The sequence below is a fragment of the Protopterus annectens genome, chromosome 3.part1 (assembly GCF_019279795.1).
Source record: "Protopterus annectens isolate FY-2018-M chromosome 3.part1, PAN1.0, whole genome shotgun sequence".
Classification (NCBI taxonomy): Eukaryota; Metazoa; Chordata; order Ceratodontiformes; family Protopteridae; genus Protopterus; species Protopterus annectens.
In genome coordinates, this window is record NC_056732.1 from 858265334 (window position 1) to 858277465 (window position 12132).

A 12132-nucleotide genomic window follows, 5' to 3' on the forward strand; every position below is an offset into this window, starting at 1 on the left:
TCGCAAACTGGGATAGGTGGTGACCCTAGTTATTCTGCAAATATCCGGACAGATGAGTGGTATGGCACGGACCTCTGTAATATGCTGTTGTGTTCTGGAAGAGCAGTAGCTCAGCATTAAAGACTGCAGTCGGAACATGCTGACAGACAGTTGGGTTTCAGACTTCATACTCCAGACATTAATGCCAATGTGCAAACTGTTATTCTATCAAATTCTATGGTTCTAAGAGATATGTTTACAGATTGTCCCTGATTTTGGACCTTTGTCTCACTTATATTCACAGCTCTGTCCAGATATCTTGCTCACACAGGTTGACAGGAATGGTCAGTCACGACTGCACACAGTCAGTGTCCCTCACACTTGATCAGGGTTGACCTGTTTACATAGTGTCTTCCTCGCCCTCATGCCATTTTCCACTTTGCAAATGTGTGCATTATATTCTCCCTTCTATTCGTGTCTGGACACATGCGTCACGGGAAGGTATTTTATCCTGGGTGGTTAGTTATGCATGCCCACTTAGGGATGGACAGTGTCATGGACCTCCACTGCATGTTCTGAGTTGTGTCCAGATATCTACTGGATTGGACATCATGTCGTCATACCCATTCTACTATTTACACAAGTTGGTCATCCCGTGAGGGATATCCCAAAAATTAGTCAAGACCAAAACAAGTTAGATAACGAAGATTTTTGTGGCTTCACGAAAATGTGCAGGGGGTTTACCTGCAGGGGATACATGGTTTGCAATCCTGACACTGCCTAGGGTGACAATACTTACTACATATGCGTAGGGGTCACTGTGTGTAAATGTTTCTGCAACAAAATAGTGGACCAAGTACGGCTGGATTTGGTGGACGTTCTGGTATGGTGGTAGGTTGTGTGTTGTGGAGTATATGCTGGGTAGGCTATTATGCATCCAGGTGTGTTGAGTTTGTTATGGCCAGTTCCATCAGGACCCATCTGTGGGTATGTGACGGTGCCGTATCTATACATTTGTCTCGCATATTTCCATATTCATATGTTTGTGGGATTGTGTTCTACACTATGGCCTGTCTGCTTGTCTTGCAGCTGTTTCTACATGAGGTTGTGTTTCTTTCCACTTCACCCGCTGCCCCCTCATACACTTCTGGTTCACCTTTTCTGCATATGACACAAGTATCGCCTTTGAGGAATTTACCATTAAACACACACCCCTCACACGCGAATTACTCACACCCCATAGAGCACTACTTTGGTTGTTGGCCCATGACATGGCCAGAGTTACACATTGACTACCCTACATGTGTCGGGTACCTTTATGGTTGTGTGGACTACCCTGCCATGTTTGCTTTCCACATGCTATACCTCACTCACATAGGTACACGCCCTTACTTCACTTTCATTACTTGGTTGGTGTATCCAGGTACTACCCGTTCGACTGTGTCACATACACGTTCGGATTATACAGCTGACTTCCGGATTTTGCCAGCCTGTTCTACTCATTGGTAGGATGGCACCTTTTCCTATGTCCAAGCTATTCCTTACACATGTCCGACCATTGTGGACATTGCCTCCCCATAGTCAACGGTTGTGTTTCCACCTTTTCAATTGGCCACAGTGTGACATAGGGTTACCACCTGTCCCACTTTGCGAGGGACAGTCCCTCTTTGGGCAGTTGTGTCCTGACATGTAATTGTCAACATGGCAAATGTCCTGAGATTTTAGGAAAAACATATTTTTTATATTTTATGTGATAGTTGCATAAACAGTTAATTCTGTATCTGAAATACCTGACTGTTATGAGAAACAGAATAAGCAACTAAAATGCTACAGGAATACGCTTTTCTGTAGGCAAAACAGTTATGTTCTGTCCTTTGTACTGGCCGTGTGTATGTGTTGGCCTGTACAGTCTGATGTCTGTACAAACATGTCCCACTTTGGCCATATGTAAGGGTGGTAACCCTACTGTGACAGTTGCGGTGAACACAGCATATTTTACAGGCCGACATATACCCACGGTCAGTTCGGCAGATAGAACTTACAATTCTTGCCTATATCTAAGCTTATTCTTGTAGCATTTCGGTATCTTATTCTGTTTGTTATGACATTTATGTATTATACGTCTAGTGAAATATGTTTAATGCAACTATTGCATGATGTCTACGGAGGAATTATGTCCTATATTCTCTGGACATTTGCCAGTTTTACATGTTTGTGTCAGGACACATCTGCAGACAGAGGGACTGTCGCTCGCAAAGTGGGACAGGTAGTAATCTTGGTCGACGGTACGGATCATACTGTTCCTTTTGGCCTACATGTCTCCGTGTTGTTATGGCTCGTTTATATGCTCCTTCTGTTTCATTTACATGCGTATGCTATTTCCTATCACATTTGGTATGTGAAATACGGACATACCTTTTGTATGTGACTATTACATGGCTTGTGGGATATGATTCAGACATACGGTCACTACCTATATCTACATTTCTCCTCGTGTATTTTGTTATGGACAAATCTGCACAGCTATGTTCCCTCCCTCAGATTATGGGTCAGCTGGTGACCCTCTCCGTTGGACTGGACATACTTACTGGTGGTGCACTAAAATCTGATACGTTTCACTTCCACATGGTATAGCTATCAACACTACGTTGGACTACAGGCACCTAGTTTTCCTGTCATTTGTTCATGGGTAGGGACCCGTTATTCCCTACTGTTCATTTGTCTTTGAGTCTTTATTTTCTGTCCGCAGGGACTCTGCTTTGCATACGTTTCAGTCTCCATGGACACTGATAGGTACAATTACTATTGCTGGCTGAATATAATATTCAGCAGTTTAGGTTGCTCCTCGAAAGCCGACATTGACACGCCTCCCTGCGCAACTTCGATACGACCCTTGCACTCGCGCACATTTCCTATGCATGTGGCTGTGGCGGCTGCGTGCTTTCATTAATATGCATATGGCACAACTACTCCACATCTACGCTGCATGGCCGGTGCAAGCCTTGCGCCAGACTTGCGCCGAGCTTCATGAATCCGGGGGACAGTCTTGTTTAAAAAAAGTACTTGAAAACATAGCTAGTCTATGCCCCAAAAATACAGTATACCTCCTGTCTCACCTTATCCAGAATAACCCTTTTGATTTATTCCTTTTACATGCTTTTCTCTTTGTTATTTCTCTCTTTCTTCAATCATTCCTGTCTTTCCCTTTCCACTCTTTTATAGAAACTAACAGGGTATTCAAATAAGGATAACCCTATATAAAAACTATAAAACTTATTTATCATTTTTATAATATAACAAATAGAGCTGCACTATGTGCAATTTAACCTTAAATACTTAAAACACGCTTGTGCATAGCCATGTTCAGCCATACATCCCCCAAAACATCCATAATCATATGAAAAATTATGTTTTCTGATCGTACTTTGCACATATGATTAATTTCAGCATGTTTATGCATTTGACAAAAGTGGGTGTTTTTTAAAAAAAAACAATTTTGTATTTATTTATTCAGCACGAAGAATTTGTGATTACTGTTATTTACATATATGCATAGGCACAGAGGTGATCTTCACAAATAACTGCCATGAAGTGCGAACCTCGTGACTATGAATACCACCCATAATACAGACAGGAGTCACGCCAGCTGAGAAACAATCAATTAAACAATCGCTATAAGGCACCAGTGAAGAATGATGTACCACTGCACTACCAGCACTATTAGTATGGAAAATAATTTTTGAATGAAGAAGAAGGCCTGTGGAACTACTTCTTTCATTATTTCTGTAAGCAGGAAAAATGCGATGGTCACATTCAAGTACAAAATATACTTGCAGTATGTATCTAGTGAAACAGTAGATTTATAATTGTTGTAGTCACTTCAACATAAATAAAAACAATTGAGAAATGCAGCACAATAATTAACTGGCACTTACAGTCAGTTATTCAATGATTTGCCTTATACTTTATGTCCTCATTTGTCTAAATATCGGATGTTGCCTGCTTAATTAATAATTTATTTGATTACACTTATATACCTCAGTGTTGCTATTTCATTCACAGAGGAGAATCTCACTTACTACCCATGGACTTCACTTTCAGTGAATTAATTCCTGTTTAGGGTTTAGTACTATTAACCTCTTTCCACATATTTGTATTATTTGCATGCACTTTTGCCTTCTAAGTAGGTTGTAGCTGAAATGGTAATTTTATTTATTGATTTATTTATTTGACATTTGTTTACCGGGATGGTCTGACTGGGTCTAAAGAACCCATTTTCAGCAGAGGCCCGGGGAAAAAAGCACCACATACAGTACAGTACAAATACTGTATAATTCAATACTATAAAATTTAAATTAGAAATACTATACAAAGAATAAGTTGAAAGAAGAAATTGTTACAAGATGTTGCAATATATTACTACACATCTAGGCAATTCTATACAGTTAGAACATTACAGACAATAATAGTCACTCTCACCATACATGATGTAGACAGTGTCCAAAAAAGTAGTACTTTGGTAGTGCAATGTGTGACATTGACTGCAATAGTACAAGCAAAATAGATTGTTAATTTCAGTTAGGAAAATAGCAGCCAGAAAGTTAGTGATGCAGATAGATAGTGAGAGAGAGTTAAGAAGAAGAGAAGCAATAAAGCCTGAGCAGTAGCTTAAGGACATGGTATAGAAGCAGAGAAGGAGTTAGAAGAGCCTTAGGATCTTGCAGTCTGTGAAGGATTGAAAAGTGACTGAAAGAGGAAGACCTGAGCGTTAGGCAGGATGTATGCAGGAGCAGAGCCATGTATCTTTGAGATGATTTTTAAAGAGGCTTTGAAATGGATTAGGCCAGATATAATTTCTGATACTATTCTTGTTTCACTATAAAAATAATAAATACAATGATTTTTATCTAAGGTAATTTGTGAAAATGCCACAGTAGTATATCTTAAAATCACACCTTCCACCCGTCTCTGAAGAAATAATTATCAACTGTGTCAAATTAAATTCATTACAATTCCACAAAATAGCATTTACAACAGCTTGTTAAATGGCTTTAGAAATTTGTTTTTCAAAAAGCTGCTAAATTCTTTATTTTCAACATCAAAGCAGGAAGCAAAAAACATTCTTCTATCAGTGTATAACATTTTGCCCTAGCAAGATACGTAAATAACATCAGAGTAAAATAAAGATACTACAAAAAACTATGCACAGTAATGTTTTTTTTTTTCTGTTCATGTATTCATTTGTTGTCTGTATAGGTGGACTGGTCCACAAGCCCTTCTCAGCCATGATGCCAGCCATACAGTAGTACACACAGACAAGATAAATAAATGAAGACAGTGATAACTAGTACTATACAATTGTGTGCAGCAAAGGCAACAACAACAACTTCATTACAGAAGAAATTAATTGTATAGATTCAAATAAGAGTCATAATGTAATAGTGCATAATTTACATTATACCGTTGTTAGTATTGTATATATTTACTTTAAATGTAAATATTTGAAACAGATAGATGAAAATAAACTATACATTACAGTTATCTATAAATGCAATAAGAAGAAAGAGTGTTAATGAGAGACTGCCCATATTACTTATGTTGCAGAGTCTTTACAATATTAGAATGTTGTTTCTTCTTTGGAGTTGATGTTTGGAAATGTGGTGAAGTAATAGTTATTTCTGCACTTGGAAGATTTAATTCATTACTAACTTTTGATTTCAGTTTGAAGAAGCTATTTTCCTGACACATTTTCCCCAAAATGCTACAACAAAATGTAATCTCTCTAACATGAGACGACAGGCTGCAAGGTACAGACATGATCACTAATCTATGACCATGTGGTGGACGGTAGTTTTGCAAGTATTTGGAAGTTAAAGGGATTGAAGAAGTGAGACATGGGTTGTGACTGTTGTTCAAATCAATGGGCAAGAGTAAAGAACATACAGACTTGTTTATTGTTTGTTTTAGTTATGCATTTTCACCTAAGTTTAGTGCTAACAGATGTAGTCTGATTTCCGGATTGGTGAAGAGGATGTTGGTAACAAGGGCTCTTCTAGACTACAGGGTAAGATGGCTTGAAGTGAAATTGCATGTCCTGAGTTGTGTAGCTATTTTATTTGCAATTTACTGAGCATGCTCCTTGAATGATAAAGAGGGTTTCATCTGTTGTCATAAGTATTTGTGTTATTAGACCTGTTTTGTTTGGATATGCTAGAGACAGTTATAGTGAGTATATTATTGCAGCTCATCTCTTGCTTTGCCCCAAACAGCACAGAGGCTGTTTTTCATAAGTTGACTGAAAATATATTTCTTCAAAACACAGACAAGTTGATTGAAGTTTTCTTGTAGATGTGGTTCTGTTAATTTGGTTGTAGAGATTGTTCAAAGTAGATTCAACTTGTTGGCATATACCATTTTACCTGATGCTGAGAGGCATGTTATAATATAGTTAATAAATACTAAGAAACGTATTGGTCTTTCTGGACCATTACCTTGTTATGGTGAAGGGGCTTGTGTATCTCAGTGAAACTTTCAGCTACACCATATACGGGCATCTAAGAAGGGTTTGTCTTAACAAAGAGAAAAGAAAAAAAATATTGAACACAAAAGAAGGTAATGGCAAGTCACACTAGTGTCTTTTGGCAAGAAAACCACATGGACAAAAGCAACCAGATAGATGCATGTGGAAATGACATGGGAAGATGAGACACTCATGTCTGAAGTTGTCTAACATACTACAGGGAAAAAGCAGCAGATAAGTATTAGTAATACTAGAGAAAATTATGCAAATTACATAATTGGATTAAAGCTAAAAGGAATTTCAACTGCTGAGGTTCTCAGTGAAGAAAGTCCAGTCCTGCAAAGAATTATACACTACTGAAACCTGGAATGTAAGAATTATGAACTAAGGTCAACTTGATGTGGTTAAAGCTGAGATGGCAAAATAAACATTAGCATCTTGGAAATTAGTGAATTAAAACTGGACTTGAATGAGTCACTTCACGTGAGATTATCATCAGATTTTTTACTCTGGACAATAATCTTGCAGAAGAAATAGCCATCATAATTGATAAATGAATGTCAAAATCAGTGTTCATTTACACCAAAAAAATGATAGAACACTCTGAACGAGACTTTAGGGCAACCAATTCAGTATTACAATGATATAAAGGTTGGGAGGGTGGCCTAATGGTTAAGGTGTTTGCCTTACAAGCACAAGGTATAGGGTTTGAATCTCACAAGGGATAACTGGCTAAGCTTAAAATGGCTCGCAAGAGGAGTTAGCTTAGTATGAACCTATGAGTGAAGTTACTTACACAAGTTTATGCTGCAATTACTGATGCTGATCCTGAGGAGAATGACCAGTTTTGTGAGAATCTACAGCACGTTTGAAAATAACATAAAAAATATATATTTATAATAGGTGATTGGAATACTAAAGTTGGTAGTCAAAGCACAATTGGAATAACATGCAGGCCTGGCACTAGATTATCAAATTAACTGAAACATAGACTAAGATAAGTCACTAGTCATAGAAAACACAATCTTTTAGCATCTTAAGAGATTTCTTTACATGTGGAAATCACCAGAAGAATAGCAATGAAATATGACTGACTGCATACTATGCGGTCAGATAAGAAAGTGTTCTATACAGGAAGAAAAAGACATTTCACTGTGGCTCATTCTACTTCTTTTCACAGTGTTTAGAATTAAATAAAAAAAATCAGGCCAGTGAGATATGAACTCAACAATATTCTAAATTAATATGCATTAGAGGTAAAGAAAACATTTGAGGAATGGTCAGACTACCAGAAGAAATATGGACAGAAGTTCAGGATATTGTCCAGGAGGTAGCTTCAAAAATATGTTCTGAATAAAAAAGAATGAAGAAGCTGAAATGGCTGTTTGTGGAGGCTTTAGAAGTGGCTGAGGAAAGAAGTAATGCAAAAGGTAGTAGTGCTAGGGATACATATATCAAACTGAATATAGCGTTTCAGAAAATAGAAATACGACATGTGGAGCATAGTTAAATCAGCAGTGCAAAGAGCTGATAAAAAGACAACAGAATGGAAAAGCCAAGAGATCTCTTCAAGAAGAGCAGTGATATTAAGGCAAACTTCCATTTAACAATTGCATATTAAAAAACAAAGATCGGAGGTACCTGACTGAAGCAGGAGGGATTATGAAAAGGTAGCAGGAATATACAAAAAGCTAAACAAGAAGAACCAGACTATCATGGGCACATACAAGGGTTGGTTCTCTGATCTACAGACAGACATCCCAGAGAGTGAAGTTAAAGGGGCACTAAAAAACCTTGCTAATAATAGGACTGCAGGAAATTATGCAAATCCAAATTAATTGTTTAAAATACAGCAAAATGATGCTGTTAAAGTGTTGCATCGAATTTGTCACCAATTTCAGAAAACAGGATGGTGGCCATTGGATTGGAAAAGATCAGTTCATATCCCAGTTCTAAAAAGAGCAATACTAAAGAAAGCCTAAATTATTGAACAGTTGTGATTATGTTACTTGCTAGCAAGATAATACTGAAAAATCCTGTCAGCTAGACTCTAGCAGTATATGAAATGAGAACTGCCAGATGTGAAGCTGGTTTTAGAAGTGGTAGGGCACAAGGGATCAAACTGCCAACATCCACGGGATAACGAAGAAAGCAAGGGAGTTCCAGAAGAATGTTCTGTTCTGCTTTATTGAGTACTCAAAAGCATTTGCCCATAGCAACCATAATGAACTGTGTTGGGTTCTTAGAGAAATGGACACAGAAGATCACATTATTTGCCTCCTAATATGTATGCAGAATAAAAAAAAAAGCAGCACTTAGAACTGAATATGGGACAACTGGCTGGTTCATGGTTGGAAAATGAATATAGCAAGTCTATATATTATCACCCTACATATTCAATTTTTACACTGAAAATATCATGTGAAATGGTGGATTAGATAAATCAGGTGCTAGAATCAAAATAAAGATTAACAATATTTGGTATGCAGCTGATATCACACTGATGGCTGAAAGTCACGATGAGCTAAAGACTCTATTGATGAAGGTGAAAGCAGAAATTGCAAAAGCTGGTTATTACCCAACATAAAAAATAACCAGTTTTACTTCTATCAGTTCTTGGAAAATACATGTAGAAGAAGTGGTAGTCATGAAAGTCGGTTTTTATTCCTGGGCTCAAACATCTCTGCAGCTGGTAACTGCTATCATAAAATTAAAAGATGCTTGCACTTTGGAAGGAAAGCTATGGCAAATCTGATAACATTTTAAAGACCAAAGTCCACATAATCAAAGCTATGTTTTTACCAGCAATAGCATTTGGCTGTGAGAGTTGGACTATTATGAAATCCATGTGGCAGAAAATTGATACTTTTGAACTGTGGTGTTAGAGAAAAGTATGAGAATTCCAAGGAGTGAAGGAATACATAAAGAAAGGAGGACAGACATGATTGAGCTATTATCAAAATGCAAAGAAGTTGATGGTAAGACCATTAGATGGGATCTGCAGTAATCTACTACATGGCTGGAGTTTATCACAGGCAACTTGAATATAATTACTCCAGGCAGAAATACTTGACAGTCAAATCATGTTTGGTAATTAAAGTCTCCAGGTATAGCTTACCAGCATGCAGGTTTACTCAAGTCTGTCAAACATATGGAAATCCCAAACTAGAATATATTTGTCTTTCTTTTTTCTTCCTGCCACAGTTATATTCATTCTCTTCCCTCCCCCCACTAACCTGATATAACCTACCTGTTATTCTAGCAGGAGAAAAACAGCAGCAGACAGCAGACTGCCTACTATTTAGGACCATGAGTTTTGTAATTTTGAAGTCATAACCAAATGGATATGACCAAAACTGCCACAGTGCTAAGCACACAATGGGCATCAATGAAGGCATATCACTTGCTTCTTTGTGAGGCATAACCCTTCAGAACTGCACTGGCACCATGAAATCATGAAATCAAGTGCGGCTTTTAGAAATCCAGTCTCCACTGAGGATTTTACAATGGGACTGAGCATTCAGACGTATAGCACATCTCACTCAAAAATGGTGACCCAGTCACTACTGCCTCACACCTTCCCTCTTCTCTTCCTTCCCCCATACAAGATCAAACAGGCATCCAAACTACTCATTTATTTTAGGTCACCTAAGTCATAATCATGATTTTAAACTCATATGCCAACAAAGCTGGCAGCTAAATCATTTAACATTTGATATTTCACTACACAACAGTAAAATAGGCATCATCCAAAAACGAAATGGGTGGGTGTGTCTTTATTAATTTTGAGCAAGATGCAGGGAATCCTTCAAGGAGGCAAAAGGGCAGGTATGACAACTGCCAGGGAAACAAAGAGTAAGAGGAACCAACACAGGTTAAATAGAACATCATGCAGGAATATTTGAAAGATAACCCAGTTAGGCCAATGAAAGATACATCATGGTCGGGGTTCTGATTGAGATATTCAGTGCAGACAGTCATTTCAGTTGGTGTATTTCATATAAGAAATTGAAATCAATTGAGGAAAAAGGAAGATATAGCTAGAGTACTGCATGCAAAAGACCTGGCGGCTAGAAGGCAAATAGTGTACTTTCACATCTCTTCTTTCAGTATTTTTAAGATATCTCAGTACAACTTCAGTACTTAAAAATGCCCCAAAATTATTGGTCAACTTCGCACCTGTCATATCCAATGGCAGGCCAATGAATGAAAAAGCATCTTTTAAGATCTGGTGTGTTTCGTCAGTCTGCCTGCAACACTAGCATATTTTGGATGCATGGCTGGACAACACATTTTTTTTCATTAAGACTATAAGCATGGGTTATGGGATGTTCCCTGCTCATTTTAAGAAGATTAGTGCAACAGTACATTGGATCTAGTGCCATATGACAGAAACAGGAAAACTGAATATTATTTAGAATACTTTATAATTGTCTGTGAATGCAAAAGGAGCTCAGAGGAGGTCATTAGGATATTCCATCATCTATTTATGTCAGGAGGTATGGATGTCAAAATCAGTGAACTTGTTGGAAAAATGGTTTAATTCTTTTGAAGTTAGGGTATTGATGCAAATACTCAGGCTATCAAAGGAGACGATGAAGTTATTACTGGAGAAAACTGATTTCATGCTTAGCGGGAAGAAATATAATATAGGTATGGTTATTTCTTTGATAGGTCTCTTCAATTTATTTCTAAGAGCATAGGCCCACTAAAGCCTTTTATGAAACCACTAAGAGTAATGCTAAAGGGTAAATGGAAAAAGGATCCACAGATTGGTGAAGGAAAGCTTGTGGATTTGAAAGTGTCTTCCTGACATTATTTCCATTTACCGATATGTGATGGTTTATGTATCGTACGTAGCTAATTTATCTGGGCCTTGCCCTAATTTTGCTATCTTTTACACTTTGTGCTCTATCCATTCACAATTTCTTTCTCCTCTCCTTCACTCCTTTCTCTAATATGCACTTTTTATTATCAGTGTCACTGACTCATTGGTTTCTTCATACAGAGTTTTGTTTGCATTCATAATACTTCCTGTAAAATTGCTTGTCTACTGTTATTTATATCTGTCTGGGCTGAGACTGATTTGAGTCCGTTTAGATAAGTGCTCTACACAGGTTACCAAATTGAATAAACACATAAATAAATAAGTACTGAAGGTGTTCTGTAGAAATTCCATCTGCCAGGATGTCTGGTTAGATAGAAAAACTAGGAGTTGCAGCCATGGGAGATTTTCTTAATGGAAAATAGAAGTATGAAAATGTAGACATTTGGAAGAAAATTGCATTCTTAGAACTTATGCCAATATGGGTTGGCATAATAGTGTGGGGCTCAAATATGGCCAATAAGATTGTATTTCATAAAGATGACCAAGTATCACCATTTGACAGGCTACAGTGTTTGCTTAGCCAATTAGTTTTGAAGTGTTTGAAGCTTAATATAACATTTCTTGTAAGACATTTACCCTTGCTGATGGCATTACTATTTTACAGCTGAATAGATTTCAGGCTTTAAAACCCATTAAACACTAGCATCACATCAGTCTCCCACAGAGGTTGGAGACTGGGTAGTACAAGTTAGGTTGGCTGATAAACGATTCATAGTTTTCAAATGTTTTTACATGCAAGTACTGA